This window comes from Gigantopelta aegis, chromosome 2 (assembly GCF_016097555.1).
Source record: "Gigantopelta aegis isolate Gae_Host chromosome 2, Gae_host_genome, whole genome shotgun sequence".
NCBI lineage: Eukaryota > Metazoa > Mollusca > Gastropoda > Neomphalida > Peltospiridae > Gigantopelta > Gigantopelta aegis.
The window spans coordinates 15233286-15249546 of NC_054700.1; the positions used below are offsets into that span (position 1 = coordinate 15233286).

The 16261-nt window shown below is 35.7% G+C and overlaps 1 protein-coding gene across 4 annotated transcripts in view; it reads right to left on the minus strand.

The window, feature by feature from the left end:
- LOC121381884 (sodium/calcium exchanger 1-like) overlaps positions 1-16261 on the minus strand; it is a 185035-nt gene that overhangs the window by 82558 nt on the left and 86216 nt on the right. The window lies entirely within an intron of this gene.

A 16261-nucleotide genomic window follows, 5' to 3' on the forward strand; every position in this document is an offset into this window, starting at 1 on the left:
AGGGCTGTTGTTTCTTTTTTCAGTAAAAATATGCTGGAGTGTTATTAAACATTATTGTTGACACTTTCTGATTTACAAAATGTGATAATGTGAAATTAAATACATTTATATTCCAAAAGCAGATTTAATAATGAGCTGGAATGTTATCATAAAACATCTTTTGAAAAAAAGAAGAAGTTTGTTTTGTTCAACAACACCACTAGAGCATACTGATTTATTCATTATCAGCTGTGGGATATCCAATATTTGATAATTCTGTCATATAGATTCTAAGGAAGCCCACTACATTTTTCCATTAGTAGCAAGGGATCTTTTAAATGCACCATCACAGACATGACTGCACATACCACAGCCTTTGATATACCAGCCGTGGTGCACTGGCTAGAACAAGAAATAGCCCAACAGGGATCGAACCAAGACCCACTGTGCATCAAGCGAGCGCTTTACCACTGGGTTACATCCCACCCTATTAAAAGCACCATCCAACAGACAGGATAGCACATACCATGGTCTTTGATATACCAGTTGTGGTACACTGGTTGGAATGGGTGAAAACAAAGTCAGACAATGGACCAACCAAAAGGATTCAATCCTATAAGACCCAGGCAAGCACCTCAGGCGAGTGGTCTAGTACTGACAAAGATAGATCCCGCCCCCACATTCTGCCAGCTTCAGAATAATGTCCTGGGGGTGTCATAAAATAAACACTCTTCGTCTTTCTCTCTCACACTGGAATTGAGTTTTACAGCCACTGGCCTATACAGCTGGTATGTGATGGTCTGGACATATATCAGCTACTGGAAACAAGAACAATGTTATCATGAGCCGGTGTACCGGCTTGTAATTGGTTTGGTAGCATGTTATCTGCTGGGGCTGTGTGTTTCCCAGTGCATTCACACAAGTCTTTAAAGGTTACCAGCCAAACCAACTGGCAAAAGAGAGTCATCATGTTCAAGCTGACATCATCCAACCACACACTTCATGGCACAGAACAGAACAAATAAAGCTGTGTTAACTCTCCTTACATGTTCTGAACGTGCCCTAGTAATCTTTCATAGATTCTAACTGTCTTCAGTAATCCTTTAACAGATTTTAATTGTCTTCAGTAATCTCAAATAGGTTCTAATATACTCATAGCACAGAACAGAATAAATAAAGCTGTATTAAATCTCCTTACATGTTCTGAACGTGCCTCAGTAATCTTTAATAGATTCTAATTCTCTTCAATAATCTTTAATAGATTCTAATTTTCTTCAATAATCTTCAATAGATTCTAATTCCCTTCAATAATCTTCAATAGATTCTAATTCTCTTCAATAATCTTCAATAGATTCTAATTCTCTTTAATAATCTTCAATAGATTCTAATTCTCTTCAATAATCTTTAATAGATTCTAATCTCTTCAATAATCTTCAATAGATTCTAATTCTCTTCAACAGATTCTAATTCTCTTCAATAGATTCTAATTGTCTTCAATAATCTTCAATAGATTCTAATTGTCTTCAATAATCTCGAACAGAATCTAATTGTCTTCCATAATCTCAAACAGAATCTAATTGTCTTCAATAATCTCAAACAGGGTCTAATTGTCTTCAATAATCTCAAACAGGGTCTAATTGTCTTCAATAATCTTTAATAGATTCTAATTCTCTTCAATAATCTTTAATAGATTCTAATTGTCTTCAATAATCTTTAATAGATTCTAATTGTCTTCAATAATTTCAAACAGGATCTAATTGTCTTCACCACGGTACACTGGTTGGAACGGAAAATAGCTCAGTGGTTCCACTGATGGGGTACATGGTACAGAATAAAAAAGTTAAACTTTGTTTTGTTTAATGACACCACTAGAGCCCACTGATTTATTAACCACCGGCTATTGGATGTCAAACATTTGGTTAATTCTGACATTCAGTCTTAGAGAGGAAACCTGCTACATTTTTCCATTAGTAGTAAGGGATCTTTCATATGCACCATCCCACAGACAGGATAGCACATACCGCAGTCTCTAATATACTAGTGTTGGTGCTCTGGCATGAATGAGAAATAACCCAATAATCCCACCAACAGGGTAGTTATACAGAATAAAAAGTTAAAGTTTGCTTTGTTTAACGACACCACTAGAACCCATTCATTTATTAATCATCAGCTATTGGATGTCAAACATTTGGTTAATTCTGACACATAGTCTCAGAGAGGAAACATTCTACAGTTTTCCATTAGTATAGAAAGGGATTTTTTATATTCACCCTCCCACAGACAAGAAAGCACATACCACAATCTCTGATATACATGTCATAATGGTCAGACTGGCACGAGAAACAGTCCAATGGTTCCACCAATGGGGTACATTGTACAGAATAAAAAGTTAAAAGTGTTTTTTTTTTTTTTAATGATACCAATTTGTCAATACTGTACTTTGAACGTGATTTGTTGTAATACTGCGTTATTCTTCTTCTATGTAGATTTAGTTTGTTGTTGGTGGTTTAATAACACCACTAGAGCATATTGATTTATTAATCACCAGCTATTGGATGTAAAACATTTGGTAATTCTGATATATATATAATCTCTGAGGAAACGTGCCATATTGTTCCATTATGTCATGTCATAGGGTTTTACGTGCACATTCAGAACAAGCTGTCGTTCCATTAGTAAAAAGGGATCTTTTATATTCACCATTTCGTGGCTGGATACATTGTACAGAATAAAAAGTTAAAGTTTGTTTTGTTTAACGACAGCACTAGAGCACATTGATTTATTAATCACCAGTTATTGGATGTCAAACATTTGGAAATTTTGATATATAGTCTTAGAGAAAACGTGCCATATTTTTCCATTAATGGCAAAGAATAGAGCGGTATTATATTTCTTAATACATTCTGAACATGCTTCAGTAATCTCCAATAGGTTCTAACATTCTCACTGTAGCAACATGCTTTTCATTTTAACTTAATTTTTGTGCTTGTCCATGTATCTGCAATTAAGGAAGGAAGGAAATGTTTTATTTAACAATGCACTCAACACATTTTATTTACGGTTATATTGTTAAGGACATATGGTTAAGGACCACACAGATATTGAGAGAAGAAACCCGCTACCACCACTTCATGGGCCACTCTTTTCGATTAGCAGCAAGGGATCTTTCATATGCACCATCCCACTGACAGGATAGCACTTACCACAGCCTTTGATATACCAGTATTGGTGCACTGGTTGAACGAGAAATAGCCCAATAGGCCCACAGACAGGGATCGATCCTAGACTGACCGTGCCTCAAGCGATTGCTTTACCACGGGGCTACGTCTCGCCCCCGTATCTGCAATTGAAGGTTCAAATTAACTATTCTGGGCATGCACTTCAGTTAGCTTAAGTGTATGCCATATTGATTTATTAAATCACTGACTATTGGATGTAAAGCAATTGGTGATTTTTACAGATACTGACAGTCTTCGAGAGGAAACCCACTACATTTTTCCAGTAATAGCAAGGGTTCTTTTATATGCACCATCAGACAGCGAGGATAGCACATACCAGTGAACGAGTAATAGCCCAATGGAAAATGCTACATACAATATATAAACCAAATTACAATTAAAAAAACTACAGTCTCAAGGTCAATTAAAGTAGGATTTTGGGCTGATTTGAAAACGGAGAGAGAAATGAATGCATTGTAAGTTTATCTTTCCATACAAACACATAACAGCCATTAGCATGAATGTAGCTTTATTAAGCTTTCTAAAGCTTTTATGTAGTTTTCTAAAATGTTACTGTGATAATCTACACAATAAGAAAAAAGAAAAAGAAAAATGGCTAATAATTTAACCATGCAGTATGCATATGTACTAATGCCATACTAATGCTAACATTTTAGTATATTAGTTTCAATCTAATATTAGTGACACTGTTTTCGCTCTAGCTTTCGTTTTAGAAGTTTATTATAATTCATATTTATCTAGTGCTAGCACAACAAAGGTAACCTCCCACCTGTCCCAATGGAGGTCTTCATTGATTCAGTCATCCCAGACTGTGAATAGCGACGAGGTTGACAGTCTGCCCATGTGCTGGTGTACTAATACACATCTGGCTAGGGAAGACAATTCTGCAGTGGAGGTTATGACTCAGGCTTTATAGCATGTAACCTCCACTGAGGGGATTCGAACTACAGACTCTCAGTATGAAAGTCCAGCGCTTTACCAACTGAGCTAATAGGGAAATTCCCAAAAGCTACTGTCAGTAGGAAAGAAGGAAATGTTTTATTTAACGACGCACTCAACACATTTTATTTACTGTTATATGGCATCAGACATACGGTTAAGGACCATACAGATATTGAGAGAGGAAACCCGCTGTTGCCACTTCATGGGCTACTCTTTTCAATTAGCAGCAAGGGATCTTTTATATGCACCATCCCACAGACAGGGTAGTACATATCACGGCCTTTGATATACCAGTCGTGGTGCACTGGCTGGAACGAAAAATAGCCCAATGGGCCCATCAACAGGGATCGATCCCAGACCGACCGCGCATTAAGCGAGCGCTTTACCACTGGGCTATGTCCCGCCCCCCCCACCCCCCACCCCCGTCAGTAGGAGCACTTTATATCAACACCACTACATAGCATATTTGTGGTGCTAGCATTAGACTATTAGTTTTTGCTGTAGTTATTGTTTTAGTTTTTGCTCACGTTTTACTACAACTTTTTTTTTCACTCCGATTTCTGCTCTAATCTGCACTACAGTTATATTTCTCTAGAAGTTTTCTCTCTACTCGGGCTGCTTGTTAAATCTGAAGAATGGATACCTCTCAGAGAAAGAAAACCGTTTTGGTCTGCTTCCAGATACACTGGCATCCTCGGTACTCCCAGTGTCTTGTGAGTAGCCAGGTGACCCCCTTAAATAACGACATAAATAAATAAATAACGAAATATTTAACACATGCATATAACCATGGTGATATATTTACTTGAAACTGTCGGAAGAACAATTTTTTCAACAAAGGTACAGGTATTATATACACATGATTTGTTTGCTTTGATGTTTTTTGTTTTGTTTTGGTTGTTTTTTGTTTTTGTTGGTTTGGTGGTTGTTTTTAAGTTTTTTTTTTTTTTTTAAAATGATAATATTTATAATCTGCTGTATATTAGATTTAATTTAAAGTTAAAGTTTGTTTTATTTAACGACACCACTAGAGCACCTTGATTTATTAATCTTCGGCTATTGGATGTCAAACATTTAATAATTTTTACATATACATGTAGTCTTAGATGAAACCCATTTTATTATTCCAGTAGTAGTATGGGATCTTTTAAATGCACCATCCCACAGACAGGATAGCACATACCACGGCCTTTGATATACCAGTCGTGGCACACTGGCTGGATAGATTTAATTTAATAAAGATTAACTTTTATATGCACTTTTCCATAGACAGGACAGTACATACCATAGCATTTACCAGATGAGTTATGACAATGGTTTATACTTTGATTGAAACATACCATGAATCAGCCATATACATGTAGGTCTATGCGATTTGGTTCTATACATCCTAAAGGCACAGATACATAGTGATCCCTTTTAGACAGGTAGGTGTTATACAAGGTGTATTTTTACCTTCATAGGTGTGTAGAGTTCCTCAGAACAGTAAGAGCGTGTACTTAATTCTGAGAAAGGCATACTTTATCTCACAAGTGAGCTTTCCTGACATTTACAAAACTCTAACAGATGCGGCAGTTCTACCTGTAACGAGCCGCTTCAGGTGTTCTCAGGTGTCTTCGTAAACCTGCACTCAGGTAACATGGTCACAATTACTATTCTCGTTTCAAACAGATGCTTAGTTTGTGCCAAATATACAAGAAAATGTTTTACGCCTGATTTGTGCCAAACATCAAAACAAACAATGCCTGCCTCCTGGTAAATAAAAAAAGAATTCTCGTTCCCTCTGAATATAAAACATAAGTGATCGCTCCATCAAAAATAAAGGCTGCCTTGGAACACACAACTCTCTCTCCCTCTTCACCGTGCTATTTTGGGGTCAAATAGAACCCAAAAAACAAAATGCTTTCTTTGTGCCAAATACAAACACACAAAACATTGAATAGGATTCTGCATTAGGTTTAATTATTTAAACAGAAAGTAGTCAACACCTATTGTACTCATTTCAAAAGGATATCTGCTTTGTGCCAATGAAAAAAAAGAAGGGGAAAAAAAAGAAGGAAAAGAAAAGAAGAAAAGATAAACACAAAAAAGAAAAAAACATGCTTTCTTTCTTTCTTTCTTTCTTTCTTTGGGGACAAATGAAAAAAAAAAAAATTTCACTGGACTAAATAATAATAATAAATAATGCTTCTTTAGTGTGAACAAAAAAAAGAACAAGAGAAAGATAAGAGATTGGCAAACAAGACTAAACATTAATTGAAACTGAAGAGTGTTGATTGTGTGTGTGGAACTGATTCTTAGAACGAAAGGGTTCTGTTTTGAAGTGTTTGCTGTTCTGAATGCTCTGAATGTAGACACAATGTGAACAGTGATGATTGTAATGCAGTGCATTTGGCACCAGCAAAAATGTCAGTGTTGCATAAATATTCAAAGGTTATTTTTTTGTTTTTTAAAGTAATTCAATGCCAAATGTCAGCCGGTATAAAATATGTACAGTACGTGAAGAGTATGACGTCAAATGAAGGTACTTGAAATTTCTTTTAAATCATGCCAGTGTTGTTGGTTTTCTAAATTGTGCATTTCTTTTTAAATAATGCATACGAGAACTTTGAAAAGAGTGCAGACATTTTGAACATGGTGCAAATCAAGTTTAGAACTTGACATAAGATACATTATCCATTTGAATACTTTAGATTTAAGTATTATTATCAGATTACTTTAAATAAAAATGTAATAGTTTTTATCATATCTATTTGTCATATCTATATTATTTATTAAAACTCATTCAGAGGAAAAGAAGGAAATGTTTTATTTAACAACACACTCAAAACATTTTATTTACGGTTATATGGCATCAGACATATGGTTAAGGACCATACAAATAGAGAGAGAGGAAACCCGCTGTCGCCACTTCATAGGCTACTTTTTTTTATTAGCAGCAAGGGATCTTTTATATGCACCATCCCACAGACAGGATAATACATACCACGGCCTTTGTTACACCAGTTGTGGAGCACTGGCTGGAATGAGAAATAGCCCAATGGGTCCACCGACGGGGATCGATCCTAGACCGACCGCACATCAAGCGAATACTTTAGCCCTGGGCTACGTCCCAACCCTCATTCAGAAGAAACTAGTACCAGGATTTTAAACCCATTACCTACCAGCCATAAGTCAAATGGCTTAATCACTTTACCATCGAGGTCAGTTTATCACATTTGTTTTAATACCATCACAGCACATCGTTTTTTCTAAAAAAAATTGTAATTATAATGCTACCCTGAATAATTTCAAGGCATCTTCATATGCATTTTTTTTTACAGACAAGATAGCACATACCACACTGTGTGCAACACTAGATGGAACACGTCCTAATTAGGAAGAGGATGAGCTCCATTGAAAGGGGAATAAGCTCAAATGGGGGGGGGTGGAGGGGGTGGGGGTGGTGGTCAGGGGTCGGGTTATGACTTATGACATCTCAAGTGAATGCACTACGGCTGAGCTCCATTTCTTGTCAAGTACATGTAAACCAATAACTGATGAAAGTTTTACAATGATCTTTACAACAGAATTTTCTTGTCAGTTTCCACTGTAGCAGAGCATATACACCGTTAACAACACCTACAAGCAGTGTTACAGAAATAAACTGTCACTGAATATATATCATATTATATTCAGTGACAGTTTATTTTTATTTCAGACATTTGAATATTTAAAATATCTGTCTACTTTATCAATTCAACAAATTCACCCGACAACAATGGGTCTCTGTGGCAACTGGTGTCTGACATAAAGCTGTTAAGACTACGTACACGCAGACAGGCAGAATTCTCGGTGTATATACCGATATGTTGTATTCTCTCTTGGGAACACTACAATGACGTCTGTGGTGTGGCTAAACTACCGGTTTGGTAGCTAAGAGGTGAAATGATTCAAGGCACTGGTTAAAAATAGTAACTTCAGGGATGCTCGGGGTAGGTGTTCTCAAGACCTGCGGTCACATGGACTTAATCAGTGTCTATTTTGGGGTGAGCCATATGTCAGGACAAACAACAAATTGATCACAGGCTCACCCCATGATCCATATGAAAATCAGTGCATGCCCACAGTTATATAGTTGTTTTTAAGACCCTATCCCCATCTCCACCCTTTTATCTCCATCATATTCTATTTTTTCGATCTCTTTACTCATTTTGTTCATTTCTTTAGCCCTTTCACTTAAACCTTCTCTCTCTTTTCTCTCTCTCTTCTCTTTCTCTCTCTCTCTCTCTCAATGTTTCCATTTCTCCTGTCTCTGTCTCTCTCTCTGTCTCTGTCTCTCTCTCTCTTTCTATCTATCTCACTCTGTCTCTCTCTCTCATTTTCTATCCCTATTTCTTCACTCTATTTATGACAAAAAACTCTCTTTAAAAACAATTAAGGAAAACATTTGCTTAACGACACCTCAGCACACTTTAAACTACAATTGTTTAGCAAACAGTTATTTTAACACATTGGCTATGTCTGTACCAAAAAGCAGCCCTTGCTCCCAAAGACAGGCCAACACATACCATGGTCTTTGACATGTCGGTTAAAGAGGTACTGACTGGGGTGGGAAAATACCCAAGTCACCTATGGGCAACCAATCCTACCCACTGCATCACAAGTGAAAAATTTAGTTTTGTTTCAACGACACTACTAGACCGCATTGATTTATTAATCATCGGCTACTGGATGTCAAACATTTGGTAATTCAGACATATAAATTTCAGAGAAAACCAGCTACATTTATTTTTCATTAGTAGCAAGGGATCTTTTATATGCACCATCCTACAGACAGGATAGCACATACCACAGCCTTTGATATACCAGTTGTGGTGCACTGGCTGGAACCATCTCGGGTGAGTGCTCTGCATGGGTATTTAAAATTTACAATGCACCCAAATCATGTAATATATACCGCACAACAAAAGAAAAGGAAATATTAATTTAGTTTTTTTAAAGTGGCAGACTCTAGTTTTTAAATACTACAGAATATTTTTCAATATTGGAGCCATTGCTAATCATTGATATCAGACATTACTTAGATTTTATTGTTTAGATTATCCATTTCCGTTTCTGGTCATCCTGGTATTTTTAATACCACGGAAGGCATTTCTAATAATTTTTTTAAAAGCATACATGTCTGAAAAATATTTATTATAAAGACCGTTCTGGTCTATTTCTAAGGCTATTTCTCTGTTTTAACAACATATATTTTTGTTTAACTTTATTGTAACTTTACCCAAACCAATTACAGGTTTGTAGATTAACCAAACTTAGTGACTATTTTCAAGGGTTGAAACAAAGGGTCTACAACTTTAAAGTTTGAATCTCATTACTTTATGTGTGTATTAAAATTATCAACTTCTTGTGAACATTTTAGGCCAGTTTTGACATTGAATTAGCCAAATTAATTTTATCATGAAAAACGATACATATTAAAATATTCAAATTTTTCTGGCTGTTCAGTAGAGAAGAAATAACAAGACACTGTTTTGATAGGTCAGGTCAGGTCATAGGGTTTTACGTGCATATTCAGAACAAGAGGGCACAAGAGCTGGCCTTTTGATATAGTGTTACATCATCCTTTAACAATGTTTCACTGTTTTATATCAACCAAGCATTAAAAAAATACCTGAAATTCACACCATCCTTAAATTTATTTTATTAAAAGCATATTATCATTAATAAAATTTAAAAATCCGTTCACTTAGAATATGAGAAGTATTAAGATTGTGTCTTTCAAATTTTAAGTAAACATTTCAATGTACAACATGCAGATTTGAAATTTGATGATAGTTACAGACCACATTTAATGTAAACTTTAAGGTACTTTAACAAAACGCAGCCGGAGTGCTGAACATACACAGTGGAACATGTATTTGCAATCATGCCAACATAAACACGAAACGAACCAAACAGAATTCACACACAGAAGTCAACCCTGCTTTAGACGCCTCTGTTTAGCCGCCATCTTGAAATGTGTCTATTACAATGTTCCTCCTATCATGGAGAGTTATGCATAAGAGCTTCTGTTGTTTCAGCTATAATAATTACCACCATACCCAAGCCAAGAACCACGACCATTCAAAAACTGCTTTTTTTTCTTTTTTTTAAAATCAGACAGAGCCATCATTGATGGTGTAATGGTAAACCCTTTGAACCGAAGGCTGGTTTGTGCTGGGTTCACATCCCAATATCTGATCCCACACAAAGTGAGTTTTAATAGTTCATTATGGAGGTGAAAGAAAAGTTAACGGTTAAAGGTTTTTTTTTGTTTAACAACACGACTAGAGTATGATGATTTATTCATCAACGTCTACTGGATGTCAAACATTTGTTAATTCTTTCACACAACCTTCAGAGGAAATCCACAACATTTTTCTATGAACAGCAAGGGATCTTTTATATGCAAGTTCCCACAGACAGGACAACACATCCCACAACCTTTGATATACTAGTCATGGGGCACCACTTTGGACAGAAAAGAACCCAAAAGGATTCAATCCCATGAGCAAAGGAAGGAAGGAAATGTTTTATTTAATGATGCACTCAACACATTTTATTTAAGGTTATATGGTGTTGGACATATATGGTTAAGTTGGACATATATGTTTAAGGACCACACAGATATTGAGAGAGTAAAATTCGCTGTAGCCGCTTCATGGACTACTCTTTTTGATTAGCAGCAAGGGATCTTTTACATGCACCATCCCACAGACAGGATAGTACATACCACAGCCTTTGTTACACCAGTTGTGAAGCACTGGCTGGAACGACAAATAGTCCAATGGGTCCACTGATGGGAATCGATCCTAGATCGACAGTACATCAGGACGGCACTGTACAAGCAAAGCACATCAGGCTAGTGCTCTACCAACTGAGCTAGAGGGAGGGAGGGAGAGAAGAAGGAAAGGGAGGAAGGGAGGGAGGGAAGGAAGGGAGGGAGGAAGGGAGGGAGGAGGGAGGGAGGAAAGAAGTAAGGAAAGAAGGAGGGAGAGATAGAGGGAGGGAGGGAGGGAGGGAGAGGAGGAAAGGGAGGGAGGGAAGGAAGGGAGGAGGAAGGGAGGGAGGGAAGGGAGGAGGAAGGGAGGGAGGGAGGAAAGAAGGAAAGAAGGAAGGAGGGAGAGATAGAGGAAGGGAGGGAGGGATGGAGGGAGGGAAGGCAGGGAAGGCAGGGAAGGAAGGAAGGAAGGAAGGAAGGAAGGAAGGAAGGTTTTATTTAACGATATACTCGACACATTTTATTTACAGTTACATGGTGTCTGACATGTGGTCAAAGACCACACAGATAATGAGAGAGGAAACCCACTGCCGCCACGCAATGGGCTACTCTTTCCAAATAGCAGCAAGGGATCTTTCACAGGTATATGCTCTCACTGGGGAAATGAAAGACTACCATACCATTACTTAACGTACTAACTGCTAACATTTAACCACCAACCCACTGAACCTGGACAGTCCAGATAGCAGAGGTATGTGCCCATGACAACATGCCTGAACCGTACGTGGATATAAACATAAAAATAACCTACAGATTAAATAAATAGTATATAAAATAAACATCCATTCACAACTTCAAACAAGCTTCTGTTGATATATTTGAACTTATCCCTACCCCTCCTATATACATCCTTTCCAACAAGAAAACTGGTCAGTATATCTCTTATATAACATACAGTGTACCTGCAAATGCCATTAAATATGATTGAAACTAATGCCGTCTTCTTCTTAGTACTCATACGTACTGCATATATTGAGAAAGTAAGTGTTAATTATGGATGTGCAATATGAGTACATTCAGTCTTCATGATTATTTCGAATTCAAATAATAACCTGATATGAAAAGAAAGTATTAAAATATTTTGCATGTTCATAAAAGATAGAAGTTTTTTTATATACACATTATATAACAAAGAACACATAATTATTTTTTAACTTAATAGATTACAATTTAGGTATATAACAAGCATATACACATATAATACCACATAATATTTCACACATGTAATAAAAACATGTAATACACTAATATTTTATATATACGACACACAACATTCCACATGCAATACGACACCACATTTGTTAACCAAAAGCACAAATGACACTGAACACACATATAAGACAAACATGTAAGTTGCAAACAGGATGTTATGAAATCTGTCAGTAGCATGCATGCAAGTTTGTAACTGTGTTTCGATCATTAATTGTGAAATGTGAAGACAAAATAAAAGGAAGTACGTATACTGAAAGTTAGTAATCAGCTGAAATTTAACATGTAGGACCCAATTTACAAAACCTGTGTTGGTTTATAATGTACATGAGTGTAATAGTTTACATATATTTACACTATATGGTGTATGAATTTTGGGGAATTTAATTATTGTGGTACAGTATGGAATAGTCTACATTGGTCTAGTCTTAATAAGAGTTGTTCGAAATATGTTTATAGGAGATGGTGGTGATAAAGAACACAACAAGGACCATATGGTATGTTTTATGTCTTGGGTGTTTTACTACATATAACTTTAAAAGAAATAAATTTGGATGTGGTAGACAGAAAATAATTACGTTCTATTTTAAATACGAAAAACCATAGACCACATTCTTGGGGGGGGAGGGGGTATGTCTTTAGAGAGTTTGATGCAAATAACAAAAATTTATTTCAAAGTAGTGAACACAAAATTATCACATTCTACTTTAAATACCCTCCCCCTACCACCTTCCTAAAATGCTTTGTGGAACTGACCTACAACTAAATTTTACAAAGAACCAAGATACTTATAAGCAAGATATATATATATATATATATATATATATATATATATATATATATATATATATATATATATATATATATATATATTAAAATATATATTAATTCTATATATGTCTTAATGATACCACTAGAGCACATATTTAAAAATCTTCGGCTATTAGCTGTCAAACATTTGCTAATTCTGACAAATATAGTCTTAGAGGAAACCTGCTACATTTGTCCATTAGTAACAAGGAATCTTTTACAAGCACTTTCCCACAGGACAGCACATACCATGGCCTTTGATGTACCAGTTGTGGTGCACTGGTTTGGACAGGAAAAACCCAATCAGTGAATGAGTCCATTGGGGTGAAATCGATCCTATGATGTCAACACCTCAGGTGAATGCTATACAGACTGCACTAGATCCCGCCCCTATGTATATTTAGAGCAAACAATTTAAAAATTAATAAAATGTGGGTGTTAATGAATGTCTTCATGTACTTATGGAGGAGGACAATGAAAAATGAGTGGCCTGTATTGGAAATAATTGCATAGCCATATAATAAATCACACATCTCTGACTCACTTGCAGGGAATAACAAACCTAAGAAGAAACAAATGTTTTATTTAATGACGCACTCAACACATTTCATTTACATTTACAATGTATATGGCGTCAGACATATGGTTAAGCACCACACAGATACTGAGAGAGGAAATCTGCTGTTGCCACTTCATGGGCTACTCTTTTCAATTAGCAGCAAGGGATTTTTTATATGCACCATCCCACAAACAGGGTGGTACATACCAAAGCCTTTGATATACCAGTCGTGGTGCACTGGCTGGAACGAGAAATAGCCCAACGGGCCTACCAACGGGGATCGATCCCAGACCGACCATGAGCGAGCGAGCGAGCAAGCGCTTTACCACTGGGCTACGTCCTGCCCAACAAACCTAAAGGCACAGTCTTCAGTAAACAGTGGATCTTAATACTAGCTGGGACGGGACACAGCCCAGTGGTAAACCATTCACCTGATGTGTGGCCGGTCTAGGATCGATCCCCATCGGTGGAACCATTGGGCTATTTCTCGTTCCAGCTAGTGCACCACGACTGGTATATCAAAGGCTGTGGTATGTGCTATCCTGTCTGTGGGATGGAGCATAATAAAAGATCCCTTGCTACTAATGGAAAAATATAGTGGGTTTTCTCTACAGGACTGTATGTTAAAATTACCCCGTTTGATATCCAATAGCAGATGATTAATAAATCAATGTGATCTAGTGGTTTTGTTTAACAAAAAAAAAACTTTTCTTCTTTTTTTACCAGTGTATATAGCGAGTTTATTTCAACAATAATAACCTTTCATTTTTAAAAAGAGATTGCTTTTGTGGAAATTAATTTGTAAAAATAAAGATAGAGAAAAGATTGTGATGGGAGATTGGAGCTTATACCTTTTGCCACATTTATTTCTGTCGTATTAAAAATTTTGTCTTTGATTTTCTGCTTTTTTCTTAGCTTTTTCTATTTTTCTCTTTGGTTTTTCGTTTTCAAAGACGGTTGGAATGGAATTTGTTTGTAAACTGTTTTTACTTACAGGTAGGTGTTCTATAACAACTTGTTTGCAGTAAGCACATCATATGAATAGATAATGGAAGATTTTATTTTGAATGTTTTACTTTTTTAAAATTTCATCAAAAGTTGTTTAATTGCTATTTACAGAAGAAATATAGATATTAATTGTTACTAATAGTATTGCAGGAAATACTAATACTGGTGCTGTTTTACTATAGATCCATTACCGTATTTATTATATAATAAAATGACAAACAATATATCAATTATCCAGAACATAACTTGCTTCTGTGACTTTTTCCGGACTCAGAAGCAGAAGATTAACCATCCAAATTGGACCAACCAATCATATTCCTGACAGACCAACATTTTATTAAATAACACAAAATAATAGTTATTACAAAATCAGGTCCATTATATATCATTAATAGTACACAGTTGTTCAAATGTCTTGTTTTACTATTCTTCTAGCTAACTTCTATGTGCACTATTAAAGCTATCTGTCTGAATATTTGTAAAGTAGCAATCAAAGCAGGACAAGTTATAATGGCATTCATAACAAGATATATATATATATATATATATATAGCATTCGGAATAAGTAATATAGCACTATTAAGACTTTAAAGCACCCAGACACTTTAACATCAAGACTTCCACTCACCTACTGGACATCCATCTACATGTACTTACATCCCTAAGGATAATTAAAATAGAAGCTTTTATTTGTTTTGGGTGAATTAATGTTCTGCTGAAATGTTGCATGCATGATGCAAGAATTTGACCAAGAACTGAATAGAGTGGTATTCATTAAGCTATATTTGGCCTGTTTGCTATCTACTCCTCTGTTGAAATAATATTTTTAAATCCCAAGAAGAGTTTGTCACTTCAGAGGAATGTTTTTAAAAAGGTTGAAACATATTTAAATTTTATGTATATACATTTATACGCCTGTGTTACTAGGACATGTATGTATTATTTTGAAGTATGTTTTACCAAATAAATATTTGTTCTTAAAACACAAGTATGTGGAAATCTTTTAAGACATTTTATTTTATTTTATTTAAACTTTGAGGATCTCCAACATTGTAACTATTAGTTATTTTCTTTGGAGATTAATATTAGCTTGGATGGGATAGAGATGTGATCTTCCTATAGTTCTGTATTTGCAGAAAAATATCAGCCAACTTCCAGGGAATGAAATTACTTAAAGTGTTTGTTGTTTCGAGTAGAAACCAGAACAATTGTTACTGGGTGTTCAAAGCAACGAGTAACAGTAAACTACATATCATATTCCATGTCCTTGTGGTCCTAAAAGTTTGGAGTTGTTCACTTTAGAGATTTACCTCAAATGGTGAGAAGGTTGTTGAAGAATATGGTTGATAAAAATCTACATGTCAATTTACACAAATTTATTTCAAAGTGGGCAAGTTTGTTAATGAAGAATATGGGTAATATAAATTAATTTACATGTTACTTTAGACAGATTACCTCAAAGGGGGCCACATTTGTGAAGAGTAGGAAGATATAAATCTACATGTTAATTTACACAGATTGACCTCACTGGGGTCAAGTTTGTGAAGAGTAGATTGATATAAAGCTACATATTAATTTACAAAGATTTACCTCAATGGGACCACTTTTGTGAAAGAGTAAGAGTGATATAAATCTACATGTTAATTTACACAGATTTACCTCAACGAGATCAAGTTTGTGAACAGTAGGGTGGTATAAATCTACATGTTA